Source organism: Symphalangus syndactylus, chromosome 11 (assembly GCF_028878055.3).
Source record: "Symphalangus syndactylus isolate Jambi chromosome 11, NHGRI_mSymSyn1-v2.1_pri, whole genome shotgun sequence".
In the NCBI taxonomy this organism is placed as follows: domain Eukaryota; kingdom Metazoa; phylum Chordata; class Mammalia; order Primates; family Hylobatidae; genus Symphalangus; species Symphalangus syndactylus.
Genome location: NC_072433.2, coordinates 43,753,992 through 43,767,658, shown reverse-complemented (window position 1 = coordinate 43,767,658; position 13,667 = coordinate 43,753,992). Strand labels below are relative to the sequence as shown.

The 13,667-nt window shown below is 44.1% G+C and overlaps 1 pseudogene; it reads left to right on the top strand.

The window, feature by feature from the left end:
- The first annotated feature begins 8,048 nt into the window (after positions 1–8,048).
- LOC129493145 (regulation of nuclear pre-mRNA domain-containing protein 1A-like) lies at positions 8,049–9,710 on the top strand (annotated as a pseudogene).
- Positions 9,711–13,667: the final 3,957 nt, after the last annotated feature.

The following is a 13,667-nucleotide window of genomic DNA, read 5'->3' as shown; positions in this document are numbered from 1 at the left end:
AATTAGCTGGGCATAGCACACACCGACAGTCTCAGCTACTCAGGAGGCTAAGGTGGGAGGATTGCCTGAGCATAGGAGTTCAAGGCTGCAGTGAGCTATGACTTGTGTGACTGGACTCCAGCCAGGGTGACAGAAGACTGCCTCAAAAAAAAAAAAAAAAAAAAGCAAAATGAATTTCTGCCCTCTCAGAACCTCAGAACTTGTTATCTGGTGGGGAGTACAGACCAGTGGTCAAGTGGTCAAGCAGTTACCATGCAGTTTAAGTGCCATGAAAAGTAAAAATGTAGGATGCTACAGGAGTCCATGGGAAGAGGACCCGGCCAGACCAGCTTTCCAAAGTAGGTGATTAGCAAACATCTGGTGTGTGTTGCCAGTAGGGGGAGAAGTTTTGCGGGGGAGGGGGCCGTGACAGGAGAGAAAACGGGAAGGAAGTAGGAACCAGAACATGGCATTTCACGAGGGCAATGGGAAGCCATCAAAGTGTTTTCAGTTAAGGAAGTGACAACTGGATTTGCATTTGTGATGACTGACAGGGCAGGACCTGGGAGGCCAGTTGGGAGTGACTGCTATAGCACAGATGAGATATGTGGGCCCCAGAACTAGAGTTCAGGGAGTGGAATCAGAAATAAAACCTTTAAAAAAAAAAAAAATCTGTGCCTGGGCTTACCCAAAAACCTCTTAGAGGGCAAATGATAGGTCAGCCTTGGAAAGTGGGGAATTTTTTTAATATTAAAAAAATAGGCTGGGCGTGGTGGCTCATGCCTGTAATCCCAGCACTTTGGGAGGCCGAGGCAGGTTGATCACCTGAGGTCAGGGGTTCGACACCAGCCTGACCAACATGGTGAAACCCTGTCTCTACTAAAATACAAAAATTAGCCTGGCATGGTGGCTAACGCCTGTAATCCCAGCTACTCGGGAGGCTGAGGCAAGAGAATCGCTTGAACTCGGGAGGAAGAGGTTGCAGTGAGCCGAGATCGCACCATTGGACCCTAGCCTGGGCAACAAGAGCAAAACTCTGTCTCAAAAAAAGGAAAAAAAAAATTTTTTTAAATGTCAAATGAATAGGACTTAGCAGAGGACAGGAGAAGAAGCAATTGAGCATAAAACCTACCACCAGCACCACTTTTTCCATCGTATTTAGCCTGTTACAGAAATAAAAGTTCCATGATCACCAATATTTGGGAACTACTACATCCTCCTCCTGGAGATTGTTCATGCTGTAAAGCATATTAAAAGCTCCATGTTGGCTGGGCACGGTGGCTCACGCCTGTAATCCCAGCTGCTTGGGAAACCAAGGCAGGCAGATCGCTTGAGCTCCGGAGGCCAGGGCTGCAGTGAGCTATGATTGCATCACTGCATTCCAGTCTGAGCGACAGCGTGACACTCTGTCTCAAACGAATGAATGAATGAATGCATGCATGAATGTCCCGAGCGGCCCTGCAGTAGAGAAACCTGTTAAACTGCCTGCTTTTCTGCCATTTCACCAAAGACTTGTTCACATTATTTGGGGGATGGAGGGTGTTTGTTGTGGTTTCTGTCTGTCCAGTTCCTCTTTTTTAATTGGAGAAGAGGCATGCAAATGTATTGAACATCCCACAGAGAGAATCAGAGTGGTTGCCTTGCCCAGCTCCCTCTGAGCACCCGTGCTAGATTTGGGGAATGCTGGCTATGTCAGTCCATCCTCTCTCAGGACAACCCAGAAGACTTTGGACTCCTGCATTTGGGACCCAGGCATGCGGGGAGGTGGTAAAGCTGTGTTTCCGTGGCAGGACACTCCGTGGCACTCAGTGGTGGTGGCATCAGTTTCCTCATCCGACCAGTTCCGTAAGATGGGTTTGGGCATTTTTTTCTTCTGGAACTTTAGCCTTGAACTAGTCTCTCTAGACCACTCCAAAATCCTGAAGTACCCAATATCCTTTAAATAATTGGTTTTCAGTTTACTCAAAGTCAGCTTCTCTTGCTTGCTTGACTGCTAGAGTGGTACACAGCAGTTGTGTTCCAGGAGCATGCTGTGGAGAGTTGATCTAACAGATGAGAGTGCTTCCAATCAAGCCTCATGCCATCCGGCAGGTGAGAGAGCTCAGGGCCACATGCAGTGGAAGAACCCAGACTTGGCAGATCAACGTGGATTATAGTCCCATTTCCTCCATTAGCCAGTGGGGCAAGTGATTTATTCTCTCTGAACCTTAATTTCATTTAGGCCTATTAGATAGCTATCTTGCAGAATAGCTAGAAGGATGAAATGAAATAATGTATGTAAAAGATAGCTTTCCAGCTTTTTTTTTTTTTTTTTGAGACGGAGTCTTGCTCTGTCCCCCAGGCTGGAGTGCAGTGGCGCGATCTCAGCTCACTGCAAGCTCCGCCTCCCGGGTTCACGCCATTCTCCTGCCTCAGCCTCCCGAGTAGCTGGGACTACAGGCGCCCGCCACTGCGCCTGGCTAATTTTTTGTATTTTTAGTAGAGACGGGGTTTCACCGTGTTAGCCAGGATGGTCTCGATCTCCTGACCTCGTGATCCGCCCGCCTCGGCCTCCCAAAGTGCTGGGATTACAGGCTTGAGCCACCGCGCCCGGCCCCAGCTTTTTTTTTTTTAATCACAAACTAATTTTTGAGTCGCTATTCTGAGTCCTTGTTACAGGTGTATCTCGAGTACCCAAGAGTGCTGGCATCTATGGAAGATGCTCAATTGCTGTTGAACAAATGGATGAATCTTGACTTTGGTATTGAAATTGAGTTTGTATATAAATACATAAATACACTAAAACATAAATTTTATTCTATTTTTTTTTCAGTTGGGGTCTTGCTCTGTCACCTAGGCTGGCATGCAGTGGCACAATCATGGCTCACTGCAGCCTCCAACTCCTGGGCTCAAGCAGTCCTCACACCTCAGCCTCCCAAAGTGCTGGGATTACAGGCTCTCACCATTCCTAGCTAACTTTTTAATTTTTTTGTAGGGACAGAGTCTCACTATGTTGCCTAGGCTGGTCTTGAACTCCTGAGCTCAAGTGATCGTCCCGCTTCTGCCTCAGATTTGTAATTTAAATAACAGTAGGGAAACTAAAATAACTAAGTCTACTGTAAGTTCATTAAGTAAATTAAAAAAGAAATATATCCTTGCTAGAAGATGAGTTTTAAATTCTGTCTCCTACAATTATCAGATTTAATTTTTTTCCTGGCCTACCCTGAAAACCATTTAAAAACAAATTGTTCTGGAATGTTCTAAACACATGTAAACATAGAGAGAGTGGTATAATGAACTCCCATCACCCAACTTGAGCAATTAATCAACACATAGCCAATCTTGTTTCTTATACAGGTTCAGAATCCTTTATCCAAAATGCTTAGGACAAGAAGTGTTTCAGATTTCAGATTTTGGAATATTTGCTTTATGTTTACAGGTTGAGCATTCCAACTCCAAAACTCTCTAATCTGAATGCTGCAAAACAAGCATTTCCTTTAACTGTCAGGTTAGCACTCAAAACATTTTGGGCCAGGCATGGTGGCTCATGCCTGTAATCCCAGCACTTTGGGAGGCCGAAGCAAGCGGATCACCTGAGGTCAGGAGTTCGAGACCAGCCTGGCCAACATGGCAAAACCCCATTTCTAATAAAAATACAAAAATTAGCCAGGCATGGTGGCAGGTGCCTGTAATCCCAGCTACTTGGGAGGCTGAGGAAGGAGAATTGCTTGAACCTGGGAGGCAGAGGTTGCAGTGAGCCGAGATTGTGCCACTGCGCTCCAGCCTAGGCGACAGATTGGACTCTGTCTCAAAACAAAAATGTTTTGAATTTTGGAGCTTTTCAGATTTGCGATTTTCAGTTTTGAGATGCTCAGCCTACCTTATTTCAACTTGCTCCCTCACCCGACAAAGGATTATTTTGAAGTACATCACAGACATCACTTGATACAGAAATCTTCCAGTAACTATCTCCAAAAGTTAAGAAAAATTTTACATATAACTACAATACTATATCATACCTTAAACACTAATAATTTTGTAGCAATTTTATACCAAATATTCTGCTTAAACTCTTCCAACTATCCCATAAATGTATCCTTTAAGAGTTGGGTTATTTGAATTGAGATCCAGAAAAGGATACTTGAATAGTAGCAGTTTCACAACCTAGGACCTAGGTTTCTGAAATCCCTGTTTCTGAATTCTATGTGATTACATATGTGAACTCAATTTATGCATATGGAATACATTTTCAATAAATGACATACAGTTAGTGGATGGATGGGTACAGAAATCTTTTTTTAAAAAAGGAGAGAGATAACAAAATGATGTACAGTGACTTCTGCAGAGAGCTTCCACAATAAACCAGCAGCATTATCACGGTGAACATCACTACCATCTCTTCACATGCTAACAGCCACACGGGAAATGGGACTCCAGCACGCAAGGCACACGCATCCTTAGAGAGAGAGCGCCCAGTCCCGATGACAGCACCAGGTTAGGAAGGAGACCATCAGGAAGAAAGCGGAATGGGTACGTTTAAATGTATGCAGCGACAGACAAAGATGTTGGACGTTAGAGGAAAAATAATGACAAATTGATGGAAAACCAGGATAAGAAAAAAAAGGCAATTACTAATTCCAAGAACAAAGAAAGGAATTGTGGTTTAGTGGGCTTCTTAGTTCAGCTGTGAGAAAAATTTGCATTGTCCTAGAAATTTGGAGTGATTTAATAGAGAATTCCAGTACAATTTTGTTGGGCAAAGGAGAAATGGGGGAGAGAGTTTTGGAGAGCTAAGTCCTTACCTATCAGGCCAGCAAATCAAGAGATAACATATGATACTGATAAATCAGAAAGCGTGATAGCTTATCATTTGGGAATACAGAGATAATAACAGGAGAAACAGAAGGGGCTGGAGTGTTTACTTCCCATAGAGGGCTTGGGATTCTAGAGAAGGCAAGAACCTGCTGTTCCGTTCTTTTCTTTTTTCTTTTCTTTTCTTTCTTTCTTTCCTTTCTTCCTTCTTTTTCTTCTTTTCTTTCTTTCTTCCTTCCTTCCAGAATTTCTTTCCTTCTCTTCTCTTCCTCTTCTCTTCGACTGTGTCTTGTTATATTGCCCAGGATGGTCTTCAACTCCTGGACTCAAACGGTCCTCCTGCCTCTGCCCCCCAAGTACTGTGATTAGAGGCAAGAGGCACCACATCTGGCCCTTAACTTTTTAAATTGTGTATGCACATGAAATACTTTTTTCTCAGTGAGGTGCCTAAGTGTGAGTTTGCTAGGTGGAGTAGTTTATTTCACAAGTGGGGAAACAGGTATAGAAAGCATATTGCCCCTCAAGCCTGTAATCCCAGCACTTTGGGAGGATGAGGCGGGCGGATCACGAGGTCGGGAGATCGAGACCATCCTGGCTAACACGGTGAAACCCCATCTCTACTAAAAATACAAAAAACTAGCCGGGCGTGTTGGCGGGTGCCTGTAGTCCCAGCTACTCGGGAGGCTGAGGCAGGAGAATGGCGTGAACCCGGGAGGCGGAGCTTGCAGTGAGCCCAGATCGCGCCACTGCACTCCAGCCTGGGGGACAGAGCAAGACTCTGTCTCAAAAAAAAAAAGAAAGCATATTGCCCAATTTGGGAACCCTTCCCCTGCTCTCATATTTAGTCACTTTTCTACGTTCCTCTTTTTACCTGGTGTTATCTATTAATGAAAACTTTGATTTCCTTAATTTACTAGCTCTTAGGTATCTATCAGCAAATTCAGTAGGAGACAGTGTATTGCAATTATTACAAACTAAACTCTGGAGCCTGACCATGTAGGTTAAATTGTTTGTCACTTACAAAATCACATGCTGTGCTCTTAGGCAAGAGGCTTGCCCTCTCTGTGCCTCAGTTCTCCCATCTCTAACATGGAGCTGTTGACATTGTGTGGCATGATTGGTAGATTTAGTAGCTTAATATATGCAAAGCTCTTAGAGCAGCATTTGGCACATATCGAGGGATCAATAAATAGTGACCGGCCGGGCGCTGTGGCTCACACCTGTAATCCCAGCATTTTGGGAGGCCAAGGCGGGATCATCGCTTGAGCCCAGGAGTTCCAGACCAGCCTGGGCAACGTGGTGAGACCCCATTTCTACAAAAAAATTAGCCAAGTGTGGTGGTGCATGTCTGTAGTCCCAGCTACTCAGGAGACTGAGGCTGGAGGATTTCTTGAGTCCAGGAAGCTGCAGCGAGCTGTGGACAACAAAGTGAGACCTGCTGTCAAAAAACATATATACATACATACTGACCATCAGCAGGAAGCTCACTCTCCAAATAGGGAGTGCAACCCATTAAAATTAACAATGAATTTGCACGCCGGGCGCCGTGGCTCATGCCTGTAATCCCAGCACTTTGGGAGGCTGAGGCAAATCACCTGAGGTCAGGAGTTCAAGACCAGCCTGGCCAACATGGTGAAACCCTGTCTTTACTAAAAATACAAAACTCGGCCGGGAGTGGTGGCGGACGCCTGTAATCTCAGCTACTCCAGAGGATGAGGCAGGAGAATTGCGTGAAACCAGGAGGCAGAGGTTGCAGTGAGCCGAGTGTCACCCATTGCACTCCAGCCTGGGTGACAAGAGCGAAACTCAAAAAAAGAAAAAAAAAAAAAACGAAAAAAAACACAATGAATCTGGGGAACTAATCAAAACAGAGACAGGTTCTGTGGGCTTTAAAAAAATCCACTTTAGGCTGGACGCGGTGGCTCACACCTGTAATCCCAGCATTTTGGGGAGCCGAGGCGGGTGGATCACGATCACGAGGTCAGGAGTTCGAGACCAGCCTGACCAACATGGTGAACCCCTTCTCTACTAAAAATAGAAAAATTAGCCAGGTGTGGTGGCACGCACCTGTAATCCCACCTACTCAGGAGACTGAGGCAGAAGAATCACTTGAACCCGGGAGGTGGAGGTTGCAGTGAGCGGAGATCGTGCCACTGCACTCCAGCCTGGGTGACAGAGTGAGACTCTGTCTCAAAAAAAAAAAAAAAATTTGCATATAATAAAATGCATCCATTTAAGCTGTACAGTGTGAATTTTAGTAAATGTGCCACCTGTGTAACAATCACCATGAGCAAGACACAGAATATTGTTATCCTCTTAAACGTTTCCTTTGCCAGGTCCCATCCCCAATTCCTGGCCTCGGGAAAATACTGTCCTGCTTCTATCACTGTAGATTTGTCTTTTCTAGATTTTCATGCAAATGACATCATAGTATAATCATGCAGTACAAAATCCTGTCTCTGGCTTCTTTTGTTCAACATGCTTTTGATTTTTTTTTTTGGCAACATGCTTTTGAGATTTTATCTGTGTTAACACACATGTTGGCAATTTGTTCCTTTCTTTGTTTATACACTTACGGATTGATGGGCATTTGGGTTGTTTTCAGTTTGGGGCTATAATTCATAAAGGTTCTATGAATAATCGTGTACAAGTCTGTGTGGATACATCACTTTCCTTGGGAATACCATGTAGTGGAATTGCTGGGTCATGAGCTGCCTATGTATGTAGCTTTATTAAAAACCATCAAACTGGCCAGGTGCAGTGGATCATGCCTGTAATCCCAGCACTTTGAGAGGCCGAGGCGGGAGGATCTCTTGAGACCAGGAGTCGGAGACCAGCCTGGGCAGCACAGAGAGACCTCATCTCTACAAACAATTTTTAAAAACATTAGCCAGGCATGGTGGTGTGCGCCTGTAGTCCTAGCTACTCAAGAGGCCGAGATGGAAGGATCGCTTGGGCACAGGAGTTCGAGGCTGCAATGAGTATAATGGCGCCACTGCTCTCCAGCCTGGGCGGCAGAGTGAGACCTTGTCTCAAAAACAAACAAACAAACAAAAACCAAAAGGATGTCTTTCAAATGTTTCTTAGCACACTGGAGCAAAACAAGTTAATGCCTGTTTTAATCACAACCACTTAAGGTGTGTCACTTTCCAAAGTTCGGATGAGTTAGATGGGATTTAGGGTAATATGTATTAGGATTAAATCCTACCAAGCAGGGTGGTAGTGAGGGTGTGGAAAGGGTGAGGTGAGGGGGCAAGGCTGCGAGAGGGGGACTTAACTCTCCTCCCATCACCCCACAGTGTGGGACGGCATGAATGTGGGGTGAAAGGGATGTCGGTCTTCTTTGAGGTGGCGCTGGAGAAGGAGCTGTCAGGGTTGAGCAACTCACAGCAGAGCATGCAGACCTGGTCGCTGTGGCTCATTCACCACAGCAAGAAGCACCCGGGCCCATGGTCACCGCGTGGTAGCTGGAGTTGCAGAGAGCAAAGCCAAACAGGAAGCTTAGTTTTCTTACCTTGCCAGTGAGACCACCTGGGCAACATGGTGAAACCTTGTCTCTACTAAAATACAAAGCAAAAGGAAGGGGCCAGAGCTTACAAAAGATTTGCACTGGTTATAGTGGAGGCTTTTAAGCATGTTTCAAGTGAAACTGATGAGAGTTGTAAGAAGCACAGAAGCACATTGGAAGAGTGTTGTCTATTTGGGAAGAAAGGTCTGTTTATGCAAATGATGTATTTAGAGGCAGGCATGGTGGCTCACACCTATAATCTCAGCACCTTGGGAGGCCAAAGTGGGAGGATCACTCAAGCTCAGAAATTTGAGACCAGCTGGGGCAACATAGCTAGACTCCATCTCTAAAAAAAAAAAAAATCAGCTGGGCATGGTGGTGTGCTCCAGTGGTCTCAGCTACTCGGGAGGCTGAGGTGGGAGGATCACTTCCGCCCAGGAGGTTGAGGCTTTAGTGAGCCATGATCGCACCACTGTACTCCAGCGTGGGCAACAGAGCAAGACCCTGTCTCAAAAAAACCACAAACAAGCAAACAAACAAGAAACAATGAAACAATGTATTACAGCAACTTAAGCTCTGTGTGGTGATAAGAAGCCTAGGAAGCAAATTTATGAACAGATAAAGATGAATGAAAATAAAAACTGTTCCTCTCTGGGATCTGCAAATGAGCCACCATCACAGACTCTAAATCTCATGAGAGCATTACAAAATCTAGAAAATGCAGCCTTGGGTGATGCAGCAGTTCACTAGAGGATCGCTTTTTTGCCTGCTGTAGACCAAGAAGTATCTCTACTAGATAAAATAGCAGATAAAGAACCCAGAGAAAGGCTTTCTTTTTTTTTTTGAAACAGAGTCTCGCTGTCGCCCAGGCTGGAGTGCAGTGGCGCGATCTCGGCTCACTGCAGGCTCCGCCCCCCGGGGTTCACGCCATTCTCCTGCCTCAGCCTCCGGAGTAGCTGGGACTACAGGCGCCCGCCACCTCACCCGGCTAATTTTTTGTATTTTTAGTAGAGACGGGGTTTCACTGTGTTAGCCAGGATGGTCTCGATCTCCTGACCTCGTGATCCGCCCGCCTCGGCCTCCCAAAGTGCTGGGATTACAGGCGTGAGCCACCGCGCCCGGCCTAGAAAGGCTTTCTAAAATGATGGATGCGTGTATGTTGCCGGCAGATTACAATGGCAGAATGGCAGCAGAAATAGATGAGAGGAAGCAACTCACTCGAACGTTAGCAGATTTTCTTCATTGTCCAATGGAAGCCCTTGCAGAGAAAGCATAAATTGGAAGAATACAAGTGCAAGTGAGCCAGAGTTTCCCTGGTGTGCAAAGAATTCAGGTTCCCGATCCAGAGCCTGTCAGACTAATCTTGATTACCCAATGTCACTGGCAGCCACATGCACCTGCCCTTTGCAGGGACATCTACAGTGAAGATTAATGGACCAGCCTCTTTCCCGGTCCCAAGACTGCAAGAGGTGGAGACAGGTGGATAGTCCTGTAGTGGTATTTTTGCGTATTTTTGAGAGAGAAACACTAGCAAAATAAATGACAATTAGTAAAAATGTTTATAATGTTAGTTTGTTTACTATTTTCTTGGTAAGTTAGCATGAATTCGTTTTGGGGTGGTGGGGTTTTGAGACAGTGTCTTGTTCTGTCATCCAGGCTGGAGTACAGTGACATGCACCTGACCTATGACTTCGTTTAAACAAAGTGATGAGCTGGGCCTGTAGTCCCAGAACTTTGAGAGGCGGAAGTGGGCAGATCACTTGTGGTCAGGAATTAAGGACCAGCCTGGGCAACATGGCAAAACACCATCTCTACTAAAAATACAAAAATTTGCTGGGCATGGTGGCACATGCCTGTAGTCCCAGCTACTTGGGACGCTGAGGAAGGAGAATCGCTTGAACCCAGGAGGTGGAGGTTGCAGTGAGCCGAGATGCATGCGCCACTGCACTCTAGCCTGGGCAACAGAGTGAGACTCGGCCAAAAAAAAAAAAAAAAAAAAAAAAGATGATCTCTGTGTATCAATAAGCTCAAAAATAGTGATTATTTTCAAAGGGTCTTTCGGTATTTTTTTTTTTTTTAATCCAGGGCCTTGTGAGAAATCTCATGTTTCTGTTTCTTCATATATTTTCAATTGTTTTTCTTTATTTTCTTCAGTGTCTAATCACTGTATACTATGTAATTCCTAAAGGAGAAGAATCAATCAGAGTTGGTTGAGACTTTATTTTGGTATAGTTAGGACTGGATTGTAGATGATATTAAATGTCCCAACATAATATTATGTTGGAACAAAGATTATCCCCCTTTTCCCCAAACAAAATAGGGATTCTGTCTCCATGCCTTTGATTCCATATTCCCTAGAGACTGGTCATTTAACATTAAACATGGAGGTCATTAGCCGGGCGTGGTGGCACGTACCTGTAGTCCCAGCTACTCAGGAGTCTGAGGCAAGAGAATCGCTTGACCCCAGGAGACAAAGGTTGCAGTGAGCCAAGATCGTGCCACTGCACTCCTAACCTGGGCAACAGAGGGAGACCTTGTCTCAAAAAAAATAAAAAATAAAAAAATAACTCCTACCAAGTAGGTGTGACTTGTTGCTGTTGAAACCTAGGTGGTTTTTGATTTTGTTTGTTTGTTTGCTTTTCAGTGTTCATCTTGGCTGAACAGCCAACAAAGCAGGCAATAGATTTCAAAGGTAAAGATGTAAATATTCTACAACACAAAATTGATCTGGCTCAAGCAATGCTATTGGCTTTGTCCAAAAACAAAAAAAAAAACACCTTTTACTTTCATATTTTTATTTTTACTTTTTAGAGATGGAATTTCTGTTGCCCAGGTTGGAGTACAGTGGCACAATCATAGCTCTCTGCAGCCTTGAAATCCTGAGTTCAAGTGATCCTCCTGCCTCAGCCTCCTGAGTACTTGGGACTACAAGTATGCGCCACCGCACTGGCTTTTTTTTTTTTTTTTTTTTTTGCATAGAGACAGGGTCTTGTCATGTAACCCAGGCTGCTCTCAAACTCTTGGCTTCAAATGACCCTTCCACCTTGGCACTCAAAGTGCTGGGATTACAGGCATGAGCCACCACACCTGGCCAAAAAATCTTTTTAAATATTAGTTCTCTATTTGAAAAAATTTTTAACCTCTTAGTACAAAATAAATAATTGAAAGGATATATCAGCAATTGGTTTATTTTTGTCCCTTTTGCTATTGGTTAAATAATTGAAATGAAAATTGTAAGTCTGAATGTTTTATAGAGAGGTTATCTATTTCCTTTTCTTTTTCTTTTTTTTTTTTTTTTTTTTTTTTTTTTGAGACGGAGTCTCGCACTGTTGCCCGGGCTGGAGTGCGATGGCGCAATCTTGGCTCACTGCAACCTCCGCTTCCCCGGTTCACGCGATTCTCCTGCCTCAGCCCCCCGAGTAGCTGGGATTACAGGTACACACCACCACACCCGGCTAATTTTTTGTATTTTTAGAAAAGACAAGGTTTCACTATGTTGGCCAGACTGGTCTCCAACTCCTGACCTTGTGATCGGCCTGCCTCGGCCTCCCAAAGTGCTAGGATTACAGATGTGAGCCACCGCGCCCAGCCAAGGTTATCTATTTCTTTTGCAAGTATAATGTGGCATCAACAGACATGATTCTTTAGAGTTTACCTAACTTTGCATGTTTTATCACATTTGACACAGATTCCCTAAGTAATCAATTGTAAACATTTTATTTATTTATTTGAGATACATAAAACAAGCCATCTGTTACTTTTTTTTTTTTTTTTTTTTTAGATAGAGTCTTACTCTGTCGCCCAGGCTGGAGTGCAGTGGCATGATCTCAGCTCACTGCAACCTCTGCCTCCTGGGATCAAGTGATTCGCCTGCCTCAGCCTCCTAAGTAGCTAGGATTATAGGCGCTCAATACCGCACCTGGCTAATTTTTTTGTATTTTTAGTAGAGACGGAGTTTCACCATGTTGGTCAGGCTAGTCTCAAACTCCTGACCTCAAATGATCTACCCACCTTGGCCTCCCAAAGTGCTGGGATTACAGGTATGAGCCACCACACCCGGTCACTCCATCAGTTACTTTTAAAAAAATCCTTACTTCCAGGCTGGGTGTGGTGGTTCACGCCTGTAATCCCAGCACTTTAGGAGGCCAAGGTGGAAGGATCACTTGAGCCCAGGAGTTCGAGACCAGCCTGAGCAACACGGCAACACCCTGTCTCTATCAAAAATGCAAAAATTAGCCAGGCATGGTGGTGCACACCTGTAGTTCCAGCTACTCAGGAGGGCTGAGGTGGAAGAATGGTTTCTGTCTGGGAGGTGGAAGCTGCAGTGAGCTGAGATCATGCCTTGCACTCCAGCCTGGGCAACAGAGTCAGACCCTGTCTCAAAAATATTAATTAAAAAGAAAAAATAAAAATAAAAATTTCTTACCTCCATTGTTACTTGAAAATTTGATAAATCCTGATTTTTGATGTAGCATGGAAGGTAACACAAAAACAAAAATACAATCACTAATAGTAATAGTTACTTATTTAAAAACTGAAGTGATATTAGCCCATTGATCAGTTAAAAACAAATAAAACAAGTACAAAAATAGAGTAACCTTTAGAGGACTCAGGGCTTGCCTTGACACAATTAAAGCCAGATGGGAATGCAAGCAGCTAAAGCAATATACAAAGAACAAAGTTTGGAGGCATCTGCCTGACTTCAGAAGATTCTACGAGGCCATAATAAACAAAACAGCATGATATTGGCATAAAAACAGACACATAGACCAACTGAACAGAATAGAGAATTCAGAAGTAAATCCACATATTTACAGCCAACTGATTTTTTTTTCTGTGTGAAATCTGCCACAAACAGCCAACTGATTTTTGACAAAGGTGACAACAACATACACTGGTGAAAGGACACTCTCAATAAACGGTGCTGGGAAATCTAGATACCCCTATGCAGAAGAACGAATCTAGACCCCTCTCTCACCACACACAAAAATCAACTAAAAATGAATTAAAGGCTTAAATGCAAGACCTGAAACTATAAAACTACTAGAAAAAAGCAGACAGAAAATGCTTCAGGACATTGGTCTAGGCAAAGATTTTATGCCTAAGACTTCAAAAGCATAGGCAACAAAAACAAAAACAGACAAAATAGGCTATATTAAACTAAGAAGAAAAGGAAACAATTAACAGAGTAAAGAGACAACCTGTAGAATGTGAGAAATTATTTCCAAACCATTCATCCAACAAGGGACTAATATCCAGAATATACAAGGAACTCAAGCAACTCAACAGCAAAAAACCAAATAATCCCATTAAAAAGTGGCAAAGGCTGGGTGTGGTGGCTCATGCCTGTAATCCCAGCACTTTGGGAGGCTGAGGCAGGCAGATCACA